This window comes from Bactrocera dorsalis, chromosome 4 (genome assembly GCF_023373825.1).
Source record: "Bactrocera dorsalis isolate Fly_Bdor chromosome 4, ASM2337382v1, whole genome shotgun sequence".
Lineage (NCBI taxonomy): Eukaryota > Metazoa > Arthropoda > Insecta > Diptera > Tephritidae > Bactrocera > Bactrocera dorsalis.
Window position 1 is genome coordinate 38,957,781 of NC_064306.1, and position 13,889 is coordinate 38,971,669.

The 13,889-nt window shown below is 36.2% G+C and overlaps 1 protein-coding gene across 1 annotated transcript in view; it reads left to right on the top strand.

Moving 5' to 3' along the window:
- The first annotated feature begins 4,569 nt into the window (after positions 1-4,569).
- The window catches only part of LOC105221954 (uncharacterized), a 201,084-nt gene continuing 191,764 nt past the window's right edge, over positions 4,570-13,889 (top strand). The window contains exon 1 of the mRNA XM_049454892.1: positions 4,570-5,466. The gene's annotated coding sequence lies outside the window, so the exon portion shown is untranslated. The remainder of the gene's footprint in view (positions 5,467-13,889) is intronic.

Below are 13,889 nucleotides of genomic sequence, written 5' to 3' on the forward strand. Positions count from 1 at the left end.
AACAAATAATGTCAGTCTAGGAGAGTAATAATTTGTTTTCTCTAAAACATAAAGGTGAGTGCAGGATGTTTATATAAAAATTACTATATATTTTTTAAGAAAATTAAAAACGTTTTAAGAATTCATTATTTGCGTATTATTAATAGACCCATTTTTAATTTAAAAATGCGCTGAAAAAATTAATACCGCTTCAAATATCGCATGACGTTGTTGATTCAAAAGGCTTTTGAATCTATCTATCAAGCAGTCAATAAAATTTTCCATTTCTTTGGTTTTCAACGCACATACTTTTTCTTGAAGTAACAAGCTCAGTTGAAATCCATCCAATACTACTTTAGAAAAGCGCGTCTGCAAATCTCCAACGATTGCATCCAATAGAGGAATGTACACTGAGACCCTGTAGTATTCTTCGCAAGGTCTCACGCAGAATTCTTGTATTTGCTTCGTCAACTTTTAGTTATGCCGCCATTTTTTTCGTGTAATCGATCGATTCTTTCTGAGGAATCACGCTGAGTGAATGAGTTAGAGATAGAACATCACATAGGCAAAAATCCCAATTATTAGTTAAAATTTGCACACCGCTGCGATGACGATCGTTGCTTTTCCCCCTGTTTCCTTTTTTTCCGATTGCTTATTGTTGTTCCTTCAAGTGAAGTTGCCGCAGTAAAAAATTGCACATTTCCCTCTCTGAATCCACCAGTGTGGCTGTCACGCCATACGTAGACTTACAGATTGTTTCAGATGATGGTTAAATTTAATACGAACTAAAATCACTTCGAGCAAGACCTCAGCGCTTTTTGTGATGCTTAATAGGAATTTTATAGCTAATTTCTTTTTGGATAATTTGGAGCTTGGCAGCTGGTTCGGCAGCTATCCTTTCACATAATTACTAATCCATAAACAGCACCCTTTAAATATGTGTATGTATGTACAACAGGAGTATTTGTAAACAAACTGAATAAATGCAAGCGCAAAAGTAAAATTTAAAAAATACTTACATAGGACTTTATGCATATATTGGCCAACATTTGTTTTGCGTTAGTGGTATCATTTTCCAAATGCCTTGCTGATGAACAGAGAAAAACAAACAAAGCTCTCGTTAATGGCTGCTGCACTGACGCACCCGCTGTTACTCCAGCAGCGACGTTGTTTGCCTTTCAGCGAGGTTGTTTGTACACAGAGATAATAAAAACACACACATACACGTATTGTTGTTGTGCTTAGCAGTATTTATTTAAATATAGTACAAATGTCTGTATGCCAATGAGTCTTTGCGCTGTACTAATAACTCAGTGGAGAACAATTTGAAACATTATAAGTTAAGTTCAGTGAAAAAAGAGACCATATTAAGCGCTGACTCGAAAGAGACCCAAGGCGCACATGTGGCACGTATCCAAAGTGTTTTTGTATGCTTATCAGTTTTTTTATGATATTTATGTTTCGGTACAAAAGCTGCTTAAGGTCAAAGATTGCGGGGAAGCTCGATAGAGGAGTTAATTTTCGGGAGCTCTACATACAACTTAAATTCAGACTTACTTATCACTCTGGCCGCGGCTATGTCTTGATGGTCCAGCCATTCAGTCCAGTTTTCGATGTCTCATTCGAGCATTGCGACTGGTAACTGGCGAAGGAAATGCGTGAAGTTTTGCTCCAGGGCACGAATCGAAATAGGATCGACGGGCCCAAAAAATAAATCCATTGATTAATGCAATGTGAGAGAAGTGGGGCCGTCTTGTTGAAATCAAATGCCGCCGAGAATCCCGATGATTCTATCGGCCCATAAATCACACCAACCGTTATTTTTTCTGGATGAAATGGCAACTGTAGCATCTCTTCAGGTTCCTCATCGTCTCAAATGTGTCAATTTTGCTTGTTTACGTACCCATTGAGGTAGAAATGAATCTCATTGCTGAACAAAATTTGGCTCGAAAACGTCGAAACTTCTTAGATATTTTCAAGAGGCGTAGCGATTGGGCTTCGGAAGGACAAACGGCTTCAGTTCTTGCATAAGCAGTGTATGCTTTCAATTTAATATATCGATGTAAATTGGGCCAAGTCGTTCTATACGTCAGTCCAGGTTGTTGAGAACGGCGCTGAATCGACTCTCCATGGTCTTCCTCTTTCGCCTAACTTATAAAGTCTTTTAGGTCGTAAGGTCTTTTAGGTCCGAGGTAATTCGTAAGAGTGAGTTCTTCGCCCTAAGCAAGATGTAATATTTTAGCTGACTATAGGAGTTTACTGAATATACAAAGAGTTTCCTTTCGAAGCTCAAGTATGATCCCTTACGCAGGACTGAGCAATACGTATGTGTATATGCCATTTATACATAAAAATATGCGGAACTTCTATAGCTTCATATGCTTTAATGAAGCCCTGCAAAAAATTAAATCAGCGTCACTTCGAAATTAGCATAAACACACATGTTTACCGTTTGTAATGCTTTCCGGATAATGGCAGATACATATTTGTAAATACAGTATACATACTTCCATCACACCCCTCATAAGCATACTCGCCTTGATTAGCATTTTGTTTGCTCATTCCAGCGTAGTCAGAGCGCCAAACAGTCGCCTGGGCGATAATAACTTTGATACGAGTATCGTACATCCTACACAACTCCGCTTTTGGCTCCGACTCCGGTTCCGTCTCCGGCGCTGACTTGTGGCACTGTGATGGTGTCGGCGTCGGTTGCGGCTACATTAGCTTGCGGAACCCAAAACAGAGCTCGCCATACATACCGTCAGCAACCCAGCCAAATGATGGCTTTTCAATGTCAGCCAAGCGCTCGCTGCCGCGGCAACCAGAGCAACAGTCAGACACAATGCCAGGGCCGTTGCCAATACATTTGCCAGTGCTTGCACACAGCTGAGCAGCAAAATGTGGCACTGGCGCATAATTATTTACGTACATATGTATGTGTGTGTATGTATACATTTGAAACAGTTGCTAAGCAACAGGTAGGCCTCGGTCTGGTCTGCAGTGCTAAATTTTAGATGGCGTCCGGCGCCATCGTCATCGTCGCCGTCGTCGTAGTAGTCGGAGCTGCTGCGCTGTCGTTTATCCTTTTTTTTCAAACACATACTTCAACGAAAGCTGCACCAAAACATACACACACAAACTCATGCAACGTAGCGTAATAAATCTCTGAAAGCTTTTGTAGCGCAGCGAAGTTTCATATTTTTGGGATAAAATTCGGGAGAAAACGAAAAAGTTGTGTGTGTGCTGCCGGGAAATTTATGGGACGACAAGTGCGTGAGCGCTTTTTAAGTGGAAAACAAATTTCATATATGTAAGCATATGTAAGTGAGCGTTTAGATGTGTGAGAGAGAGTGAGAGTGACAGAGAGAGTAATGTAAGAATAAAGTAGAAGCAGAGACATGTAAACTCAGTTGTATTGTGAGAGAGTGGGTATTTCGGGTAAACAAAACACTTGTTTTGGTTTTCTGTGAGAATTCGAGAAGCTTTCATTTCAAATAAATTTCAGTCCTAAATTAAATTGATGTTAGTTTAAGTGCCAGTTTACTCAAAGTTTATTAATAAATTTTTTTGAAAGCATATAATGATAATTTATTTAAATATTGGGTAGTCGAAAAAGCCTTTACGTATTTCTAATCAAACTTCAACTTATTTTTTTATATTTATAATGCACTTTAATGAACAAAATATGTACCAATTTGGTCGACCACTTTTTGCCATTTTTCCGCTAGAGACATTATTCCATCAGTGTAAAACTTTTCTGGTTTCTCGGCGAAAAACTGCGATAAGTAATTTTCACAGGCTTCTCTTGAAGCCAACTTTACTCCATTAAGGGAGTTCTGCATTGACCGAAACAAATAGTAGTCCGATGGTGCAAAGTCAGGGCTATAGGGTGGATGCATCAAAACTTCCCAGCCACGCTATTCCAGTTTTCGCCTAGTCATCAAAGATGTGTGTGGTCTAGCGTTGTCCTGATGAAAGACGAAGCACTTTCTTTTGATCAGTTCAGGCCACTTTTTCGTTGATTACTTGCTTCAATCTTATCAGTTGTTGACAATAAAATGTAGAATCAATCTTTCGAACAAGCTGGAGCAGCTCATAGTGGATGATTCCTTTCCAATCCCACCAAACACTCAGCATAACCTTTCGAGGCGTCAATCCTGACTTTGCGACCATTTGTTGAGCTTCACCACGCTTGGACCATGATCTTTTTCGCACATTATTGTCGTATTTGATCCACTTTTCGTCTCCTGTTACCATTCGCTTCAGAAATGGTTCGATTTCATTTCATTTCAGCAAAGAATCGCAGATGTTAATTTGGTCCATTAAATTTTTCACAGACAATTCATATGGTACCCAAATATCGAGCTCCTTTATGTAGCCAGTATTTTTTAAATAGTTCGAAACCGTTTTATGATGAATGTTAAGTTCCTTAGCGATGTCATGGCTGCTTATGTGACGGTCCAGGTGAATATTTCTCATAATTTCACTGACTTTTTCAATGATGAACCCTACTTCTCAGTCAGAAACGAATTTAATTATTAGACCAAACATAGTTGTTCTGTAAGTGATTTAAAAAAAAATACAAATTATAAATTCATTTCGCCATACATTTCCCATTAGTACCGTCTCGTCAGCTTTACAACTTCGCCTCCTGAGAGAAAAAAGCATTTATCGCATGCGAGTTTCTCATCCAACACAAGCGTACAACAAGATATGATTTGTGCAATCAGCTGATAAACGCTCACGCTGCAACAGTTTTCTCCGCTCCCAATGAATTTACTCACAAAAACAAAAATGTACCGTTTATTGCTCACTCTCTGCACCGCGGCGTTGGATGCGCATTGAAACAAGTAAAACGCATTGCGGAAAATTCCCTGCGTTTCAGCAGTATACACGAAGCGGTGCGTTATTTTTCGTGTAAAATAGCAAAAACAACAATAATGGACGATGATTGCTACTGCGACAAAGCGTCAAAGGGAGATTTCAAGTGCGGAGCGGCGCGAGACGATGAGTATATAGCCACGTCGCTTGGCTTTGAGGACGACGACGGCGACTGCGACCACCAACACCAACACCAATAGTATTATGATGACGACGAAAGCGACGACGGCGACTCTGACGACGACAACAACGAAGACGACACATGCAAAGGCAAAATAATTTCCCAGCAGTTTTCGCGTAGCTTTTCTCTCGTACAAACGTGTTGCGGGTGAAATGGAAATCGAAAATTCAGAATATTTTATTTGAATTAAAATTGAAAGTGAACAGTTACACATTTAATTAAATTGTAAAAAATGTAAAAAAAATTTAGAAAAATTAAAAAAAAATATTTAAAAACAAATTGGTGAAAGTTCAAAGAAAAATTCAAAAAAAAAAAAATTAAATATGTAAATTTGTGTAAATATGTAATTACATGCAAGTGTGTACACATTTTACTTGTTATTTAGTGGCAGCGATGTGAAAAGTGTTGTGCTGGCGAATAAAATGGTTAGTGCTCAAAGCGAAGAAACGCAATTAGATTGGCATTGCAGTAATTAATCAAAAAACGCTAAAATTATAAATCTCAAGCAACAGCTGTTTACAAAGTGTTTGGGTGCAAAAACAACACAAAAAAAAATACAAAATACAAACACGCACACATGCAATGAAAAATAAGAAATAAAATGACGGCAGCGTTTGCATGTCGGCGCTGAAGCGAGCTTAATGCGAATGTCAAGGCAATTTAGCAAGACAAAGTAGGCATTCGTGAAATTCAATTGCGGCTTAGCCGCAGTAATGCCAGTCACACACACACAGGCAAACACAAACACGCCACACATACGCGAAAGTATAATGCCAAAGCACACATATGTTTACGCGAGTCACACACAGTGTTGCAAATGGCACAGTTTTGTGCGCCTAAATGTATGCAGCAATTAATTCAAGCCCTTGTATGGCCAGCAGGCCAGTTAATTTGCTATTGGCATACACTCAACACGTCATTTTATTTTACGAGCAAACTGACACCTAACAACAGCCATACGCGTTGCGTATCACCGACATCAACGCCAACAAAACGGCACCAACATCAACGCCATCGACAGCAACAACATCATATGCATTACTCTACACCTGACACCACACCTGAAACCTCACCTGCCTACCTACCTGCCTTTTAAGGCCCTTAAGTCGCTATAACTTGCTCGCTAGGCTTTCATGCTGCTGCCAGTGAAGAGTGAAGAGCTGTACATATAAAAGAAAAGGAAATAAAAGTGCACCAGCAAGACGAGTGTGCCGTTTATATTCCCAGGCTGTCTTGTGGCTGCTGGTTGACCACCGTGTGGCAGCACCATTTTTATACTCTTTTTAATGCCTAAGTACATGATGGTCACAGTACAGCTGTTTGTTTGTTTGTGGCGCTTGTGTACATGCCACATGTATGCGCGTATGTGTTTTTTGTTGTTTTTTATTTTTTCTTTTTTTTATGTGCGCCTCTGTATGTGCTGGCATGTGTAAAGCGTGGCGTAAAAGTGAAAATAATCATAAGGAATGTCGTGAATGTTTAATTACATGTGGTGCGATCATTTGGGCGGTGCTTGTGGCATGGCCTACCTACAGCTCATTTTTTATGCGCGCTTATGCTTGCCACATGACGTATGTGTGCGCACATATTTAGCGCTAAATATATACATTTTTTGTTTTCTTATTTTTGCATTTTTTTTATTTTTATTTTTGCATTTTCAGCGCTGTGCTTTGTGCTGCTTGTGGCTGCCACATGCACTTAGAAATTCTAACTTTTTATTATTTCCCAAGTGCGTGCAATTTCGCTGTCGCTGTGGCTGTTGCCAGCTGCCGACTTCAGGCACGTTTTCTTGCGTTTTACATTGCTCTTCACTATGCTCTTGTTGCATATTTCGTCTGCCAGTTTTGTAAATGCCATTTAAGGACATATTTTTTGAGCGCTCGCTTGTGCAACTTTGATGTCGTGGGAATTGATGAATGAAAACATATGTTGGAAGAAGAAATTATCACTAAAAACTATTTAACTTTTCGCTTAGTGAGCGTGAGTGTACTGCTGACAAAGTTTTATTTCAAGTTTTATTTCGAAAAACTGTTATTTATGGCAGTATTTGTGTCAAATTGGTATTATAATTTATGTGATTATCTGAAAAAAATTGTGACGCAGACACGTTCAAGAGTTCGTCATAGTTTTTTATAGTTATACAGTAAAAGAAAAATATATTTTGCCACATACACTTTCATTAATTGCTTCAGCAAACTCCTCCACTTATAGTTGAGTATTTTGTTTTCCATTAAATTAAGTTGTCAAAAGTTTTCAATTATTTTGGATATCTTAATGGAATTTACGTTGTATGAAAATATGCTTTTTGTGAGGCCTCGAACTGTTTTTTTTTTTTATTGACTTTATGTTGTATGAAGAGCTTTTTATTGTGAAATTTTCAAGAAATATTATTTCTATATTTTCCAGGAGCTGAGATATCATTCATGAATCAACTTTTTGGCTAAATCCACAAACATACAAGGAAAATTTATTTAATTTCGATTTCATGTTAAAATATCTTACTTTATTTTAACCGGATATATTGTATAAAAAATATGGATATAAATACATATTTAACTTAAGGGGTTATATACAGTTCGATGGTTGAAAAAAGCGAAATTTCCCAGATTTTTTTTTTGAGAAACCTTTTAAATTTATTGATCCAAAAATGTGTACACATGTTATGGTATTTTTAACTGTATTTTAAGATTTAGTATTAGTAAAAATATTTATTAGGAAAAGAACAACAGCGGATCTCCCGGTGTTCATCTCATAAATGACGTTTTGCAGTGATCACTACATCTCTGAACTGTTTGCGCTGAAATTAAAAAAAAAAAACAGAAAAATTTCGCTAAAGTAATATTAAATACAGTATAGTAATAAATCGAGGGAAAAAGCAAACTAAATTTTTTTTTACAAAATGGCGGTTTCTAAAAAAGAAAAATAAACATTTGACCAAAATTTCGGCCTTAAATTATGAATAAAAAAAATATGATAAAAAATTATGTGAAAAAATCCTCTTACTTACTAAAAAAATATATTTAAGAAGCTTTTGAGACTAATCACCGTATTTAGTCGTTTTCAAGTAATGTTGGTCACCGACTTTGCAAACACCATTTTGAGTAAAAAGCGTTTTAAGTTGGCCTTGTACTGCCAAGCACTCAGAAACCCCTTTTGAAAATTTGCGTGTAACTTTGAAAATTTTCACCGGAACGATACGAATTTTTCTATGTGTTCTCAAATAAATGAACATTAAGAAGATAAAATAAAAATAATCTATTTTTTGGAAGTTCTAACTGTTTATAACACCTTAAAACACATACAATCCCTTAAAATACACTTGCCAGGATAACTCCTTTCAGAATCATCTTAAGTGATAAAATATGTGTTTTAATTAAAACCTTAAATTAGAACTTAGACAAAGGAAAAAGCAGTAAAAATTCGCGATAAATTCAATATAGAACACAAAATTTTCAAATAGTTGTAATCGAAAAAAGAAATCCTTAGTTCAAATCTTTAAGAATTGTATCTCAAATACTTAAAAATTCCATGAAAATCGGTTGAGTAGTTCTTGAGAAATCTTGCCAACCGCCTTCAAAAACACAGTTTCGAGCAAAACGTGGTTAAAGACGGCGTACTTAGCCCAGCTAGCCTCGAGCGTACAAATTCTCAAGGCTGTATCTCCGAAACTATTACTCGGATCAACTTGAAAATTTAGAAAAATATTATAAAGGTGTTGTAGAATTTAATAAGGCAACAAAAGGAATCGATTTTTTTAACCCAAGTAACCCAAAATATTGGAAAGATTTTTTGAATTTTTCTTTTGTGCCTTTGAAGCTTAGAACATATGTTAGCACAGAGTTAGAAGCTAAGAAGCTTACAAAAAATTGTGCCTTAAATCAAAATTATGGGGAAGAAAATTATAAAAATAAATGCCTACTTGAGCGTAAGAGGTCTAGAAATTCTATAACATTTGTTTTCTGAAGCTTCTTTGTTAAAGAATGCTGAACGACGTAATCATTTCATATGAGATACTACCAAATAATCCACGTTTGTATATAGTTTTTCATTAATGGTTTGGATTTTTATTCACTTTAATACAATTTATTTTATTTAATAAATTTATTTTATTTTTTTTATTTTATATTATTTTATATAATTGTATTTTATTTTATATTATTTATTTTTTATTTTATTTTTATTATTTTATTGGATTTTCGTATTTTGGTTCCTATAAAATAAACTGTTTCCATAACTTTTTGGGTATTTCACTTATACATCCCCCCATCTCCTTGTGAACCTTGTTGTTCTAATTTTTTTGGATTTTTAACTCTTTTCTGTTCTAATCCCCTTCGTACGTTAGTTCAGTTTAAGTTTATATTCAAGGCGATTCACCGATTATTAGCAATCGCGATGACTAACAATTTTATTTATAATTTCTCATTTTGAATTCTACAAGATTTGAATTTAAGGCCCAGATCCAAGCCAAGATCTAGACTTTAAGCCATATTCAGTGCCAGGGCCAGCTAGACCTATATCTAGAACTGAACTTTCATCTTGACCTTGACCTTGACCTAGATCTAAATCTAAACTTTTACCTTGTTGTGGATCTAGACCCAAACAGACTTTAATTAAAACTTAAATTTAGACTTAGACCTAGAACTAGAACTAGATCTGGACCTAGACCTAGACCTCGACGTAGACCTAGATCTCCTGACCCAGACCCCTGACCCAGGCTCAGATCTTGATACCTAAATCAACAGAATTTGTTCCGGTAAACACCTTCAAATGATGATATAGGTAGAACAGTAGAGAGAAGAGGTATGCTGAGACCATTTTGTGCATAGGTCCTATTTGTTTTCTTATAGGTAAGTAAGCCATTGTTCAGGTTTGGATTGAGAAATGATATTTAAAGGCATTTGTTTACAAATTTTGTGTAGAAGCTATTCATTCGTAAATATGTATAAATAATTTATTTGGAAGTGATATCAATTAAGAATATTCAAAATTTCACAAAAAAAAAGTGATTTAGTTATCTACAAATTAACAAAAACAAAAATAATATTTTAATTTGGCCATAGTTTTGTAACATTTGTCACTTTAGGCCTTACAAAGTTCATCTTCAAGTTTTCACATTTGTTACAAATATCTATGTATGTCTTCAAAATAATGAGTTTTCCACATATAAGTACATAAATAGGCACGCAAATTTTAACACGTGACTTCATAAAGTTGTAAAAAGTTTTAAAATTGCCGAAACATCGGAATTCCACTTATGTGCCACACTCAAATTCAATGTCTGCGCCCAAAACTCGTATTTTCCACATACTTCATGTTATTACTTACAGTTTCGCAAGGACCATTATTCAACAGAAATTTCCCAAAGTCATATTGAGAATTCCAACCTTTTTCACTTCTATAAATTGTAAACTTCGTCATCACTATAAATTAAATAGCAAATGTCACTGCATGACGTTTTCATTTCTCACTCACTCATATATGTATGTATGTACATCTTTCAGCTTCGCTTTAGCTTCGTTTAGCCATTTTTATGTGTTTTAACTCGTCGCCACACATAAACGCTTATATGTACATATACATACTGGTAAGCTTTTGTTTTTGCACATTACTGCTCGGTTCGGTTGAACTCCCAACGCGTAGGCACACACATTCAAAGTCACCCAAACTTCTCTAACCAACACTATAATGGCGCTGCTTTGGCGCTTTGTAATGTGAGTTTAGCTCATCCTCTTGCACATACACACACACATGCACGTGTATCCGCTTTCAAAGGCCCAAATTTGTATGCAAGTATGTGTAGGTGGACGTTTCAGAGTACCAAATGCAAATAGTTCAAGGGCCGATGAAGTGATTAAAACTAAAAATTGCTCACTATTTTTTGCGTTGGTGGAAGATGAAGCTGTTGCTCTTCCTTGTGAGTGCTTGAGTGTAAATGTATATATATTTTCTTTTAATATAATACAATATAATATTGGTGTGCATAAGAAAACTGAGTAATTTAATATGTAACAAGTAAATATGTATGTATATGATTTGGATGGACTCTTTGCAGCTTCAATAGCAGATTCGAAAAAAATTAAATCAATTTGTTTCGTGAAAGAAATGCTTTTATCCTCTGTCTTCAGATCTCCGCATAGACACCTGTTTTAAAAAGGTTGTTGTATGATCTAATTGTTCAAAAATCCAAACACCTGAACTTTCCATCTGAAAGGTAATTAAGTGAAGGATAAGGGTTTCAAGGTAAATAAAACAAGACTTTTTTGCAAATTTATTTCTTAAATATGGATTGAATAATTTTATTTGGACCTTTTGTACATTATTTAGCACACTTTTGACAATATAGGGTAATTTTTTTTTCGTTACTTTTTTCAGTTCATAAACTTTAGGCACGTTTTTTTTTTCAAAACTACTTTTTCAAAGTCCTTGTTCACTGTCATTTCAAAACTACTTGACCAATTCATTTAAAAAAATAAACTTTTCATTTACAAAGGCTGCCAAAATGGTATAACATGAAATACACAGTTTAAGTTAAGTTAGGTCGTAGAGTTGATGCAAAAATCGAAGGATCTCACTTCGACAGATATTTGTACTTTGTGTCACATAAAAACTCCTCAAAGTGACCCGCCTCCTAGTGTTTTAAGCTCATCACAAATATATTAAGGCGATCAATATCAATCCCAGCTAAGTTTCTCATAGGTGTGTCTGCCGAGATATTTCAATCTCAGTCTGGCAAAAGAATGGTAATGGTGAAGAAAATGACAAGAATATGCTTCCTCGTCTTCCTCCATACAGCTTTGGCAAAGGGCGTCCGAAAAAATATTTAGTCGCACCGCATTTATATTTAAAAATGCGGCGAGATTGACTATGTTAATTGCAAGTAGTTCGGAGGACTTCTAACAGTTCTTTTGTGGGCTAAAAGGATTTCGCTTCTGTTCAAGTTCTGGTTGTTGACCGGTACTTGCCGAGTTTACTGGAGGTCCATTGGTCTAGCGCTATAAGGCAAGAAGACATTGGAAAACCAACTAGCAATCTCCTGGACTTTTTGAAGGAGGCATCTCGGAGCAGTATATCTACCGATATTTTGTTGGCAGCGCCCACTGCTTAAAAAATGTTACAGTAGACTGGTAGCCTGAAACTAGAGTTCATGGAAACCTACCGACAGAAAACTACAACTACGACCATCCCTATTACCTTCAATTTATTCGTGCAAGCTCATTGTACCTCTTCTCCATCAGTTTAGCTCCGCTAACAAATCCCTCGCAGGTGATGAACTGGGCCCCCTAAAATTCTACGCTCGATCCGCCACTAATACCCAGCTTTCCTAAGTTTAAAAGCAGCGTTCACTGCAAAGCACTTACTGACTATGACTACAAATGCAACGTTTTGAATGGCATTAAGTGGCTTTGTTGATGTTGTTTCTAGTGCACCACAATTTGCATTTGTTTTAAAACAGTATAAGGCTATCGATGCCTTCCTCACTCTCTCCACGATGTATGGCTTCTATGAGAGCTTTTCTCACTGGATAAACTCCAATTACTTCACCCTGTCCACCAGTTGTAGAATAGAGCCTCTCAACGAAGGGAGAATAACTTTTGGGATTTTTTATCCTATCCCAGTAAACAGACCTAGCTCTGTCTTATTCAATATTTATTTAGTCGCCTTCAAAATAATCCCCACCAGTTGTAATACTTACTCTTATGCTAACGATTTTTCCAGTCTTTTCATAAGCATTTTTTGGTATGGCCTTCAGCATCTTTAGCATCTTCAGCGAATTTTGTTTTATCTCTTCGATCAACTGAAAACGAGATCCATTCCGATGATTATTTGACATGCAAAACTCATCCATGTCTCATCTTCAGTGATGATATCCTCCATTGGAATTCGCACGATCAAGCATGTCCAAATAGAACTGTTTACCTTACTCTTTTTTTTAACAAAATTCAGCTTTATCGCGACGAGTTGAGCCAGAACGCGTCTCACACCCAAAATATCCTTCAAATTCATTCGAACGAACTCGCAAAAATTGTCGAGCTCTCTTGCTATCTCTCTAACCCTTCTCTGAAGACTTTCAAGTACCTATCCCCTTATCCTTCACTTTTTTTTAAATTTTCATCAGTTAAATAGACAACTTTAACTGATGAAAATATTAAAGAAGTGAAGGATTTGGTACGATTGAGAGATCGTTGAAGAAATGTCGCATTCTGGACGACCGAAAAGTTGTCGAGCTCTCTTGCCATCTCTCTAACCCTTCTCTGAAGACTTTCAAGTACCTATCCCCTTATCCTTCACTTTTTTTTAAATTTTCATCAGTTAAATAGACAACTTTAACTGATGAAAATATTAAAGAAGTGAAGGATTTGGTTACAAACTTTTTTCGATATTAATACACACTACTGAGGTGTACCGACTTAAGCAGCTGCTGTAAACAAACTGGTTGACAGATCGGGCTCTTATTTGGCATAATAATTAAGGACAGTACTACCAACTTAGTAAACTACATTCTTTTTTGAAATATCTTTTACCCGCAGAATTTAGATTACGATTTCCGTGACTCTTTCTGTCACAATGTATAATCATATTTACTAGTCTTAAAACAACACTTTCATGTAAAATTATTTTTACACAATATGGCAACTACCCAGAACGTGCTACGTCAACTACTTCTGCATTGTATTTAATTATGCAGCGCTGTTTGATCGACCTCGCAATCTAAACACGAAATTTCGTCTAATTTTTCGAATTGCACACTCAATAATTTAATATCGAGCCATAAATAATTTACAAAGCGATCAATGGCAAAGACTGTTTACAAATTGGTAGACATGGTTGTTTTGTTTACAACTGCTAA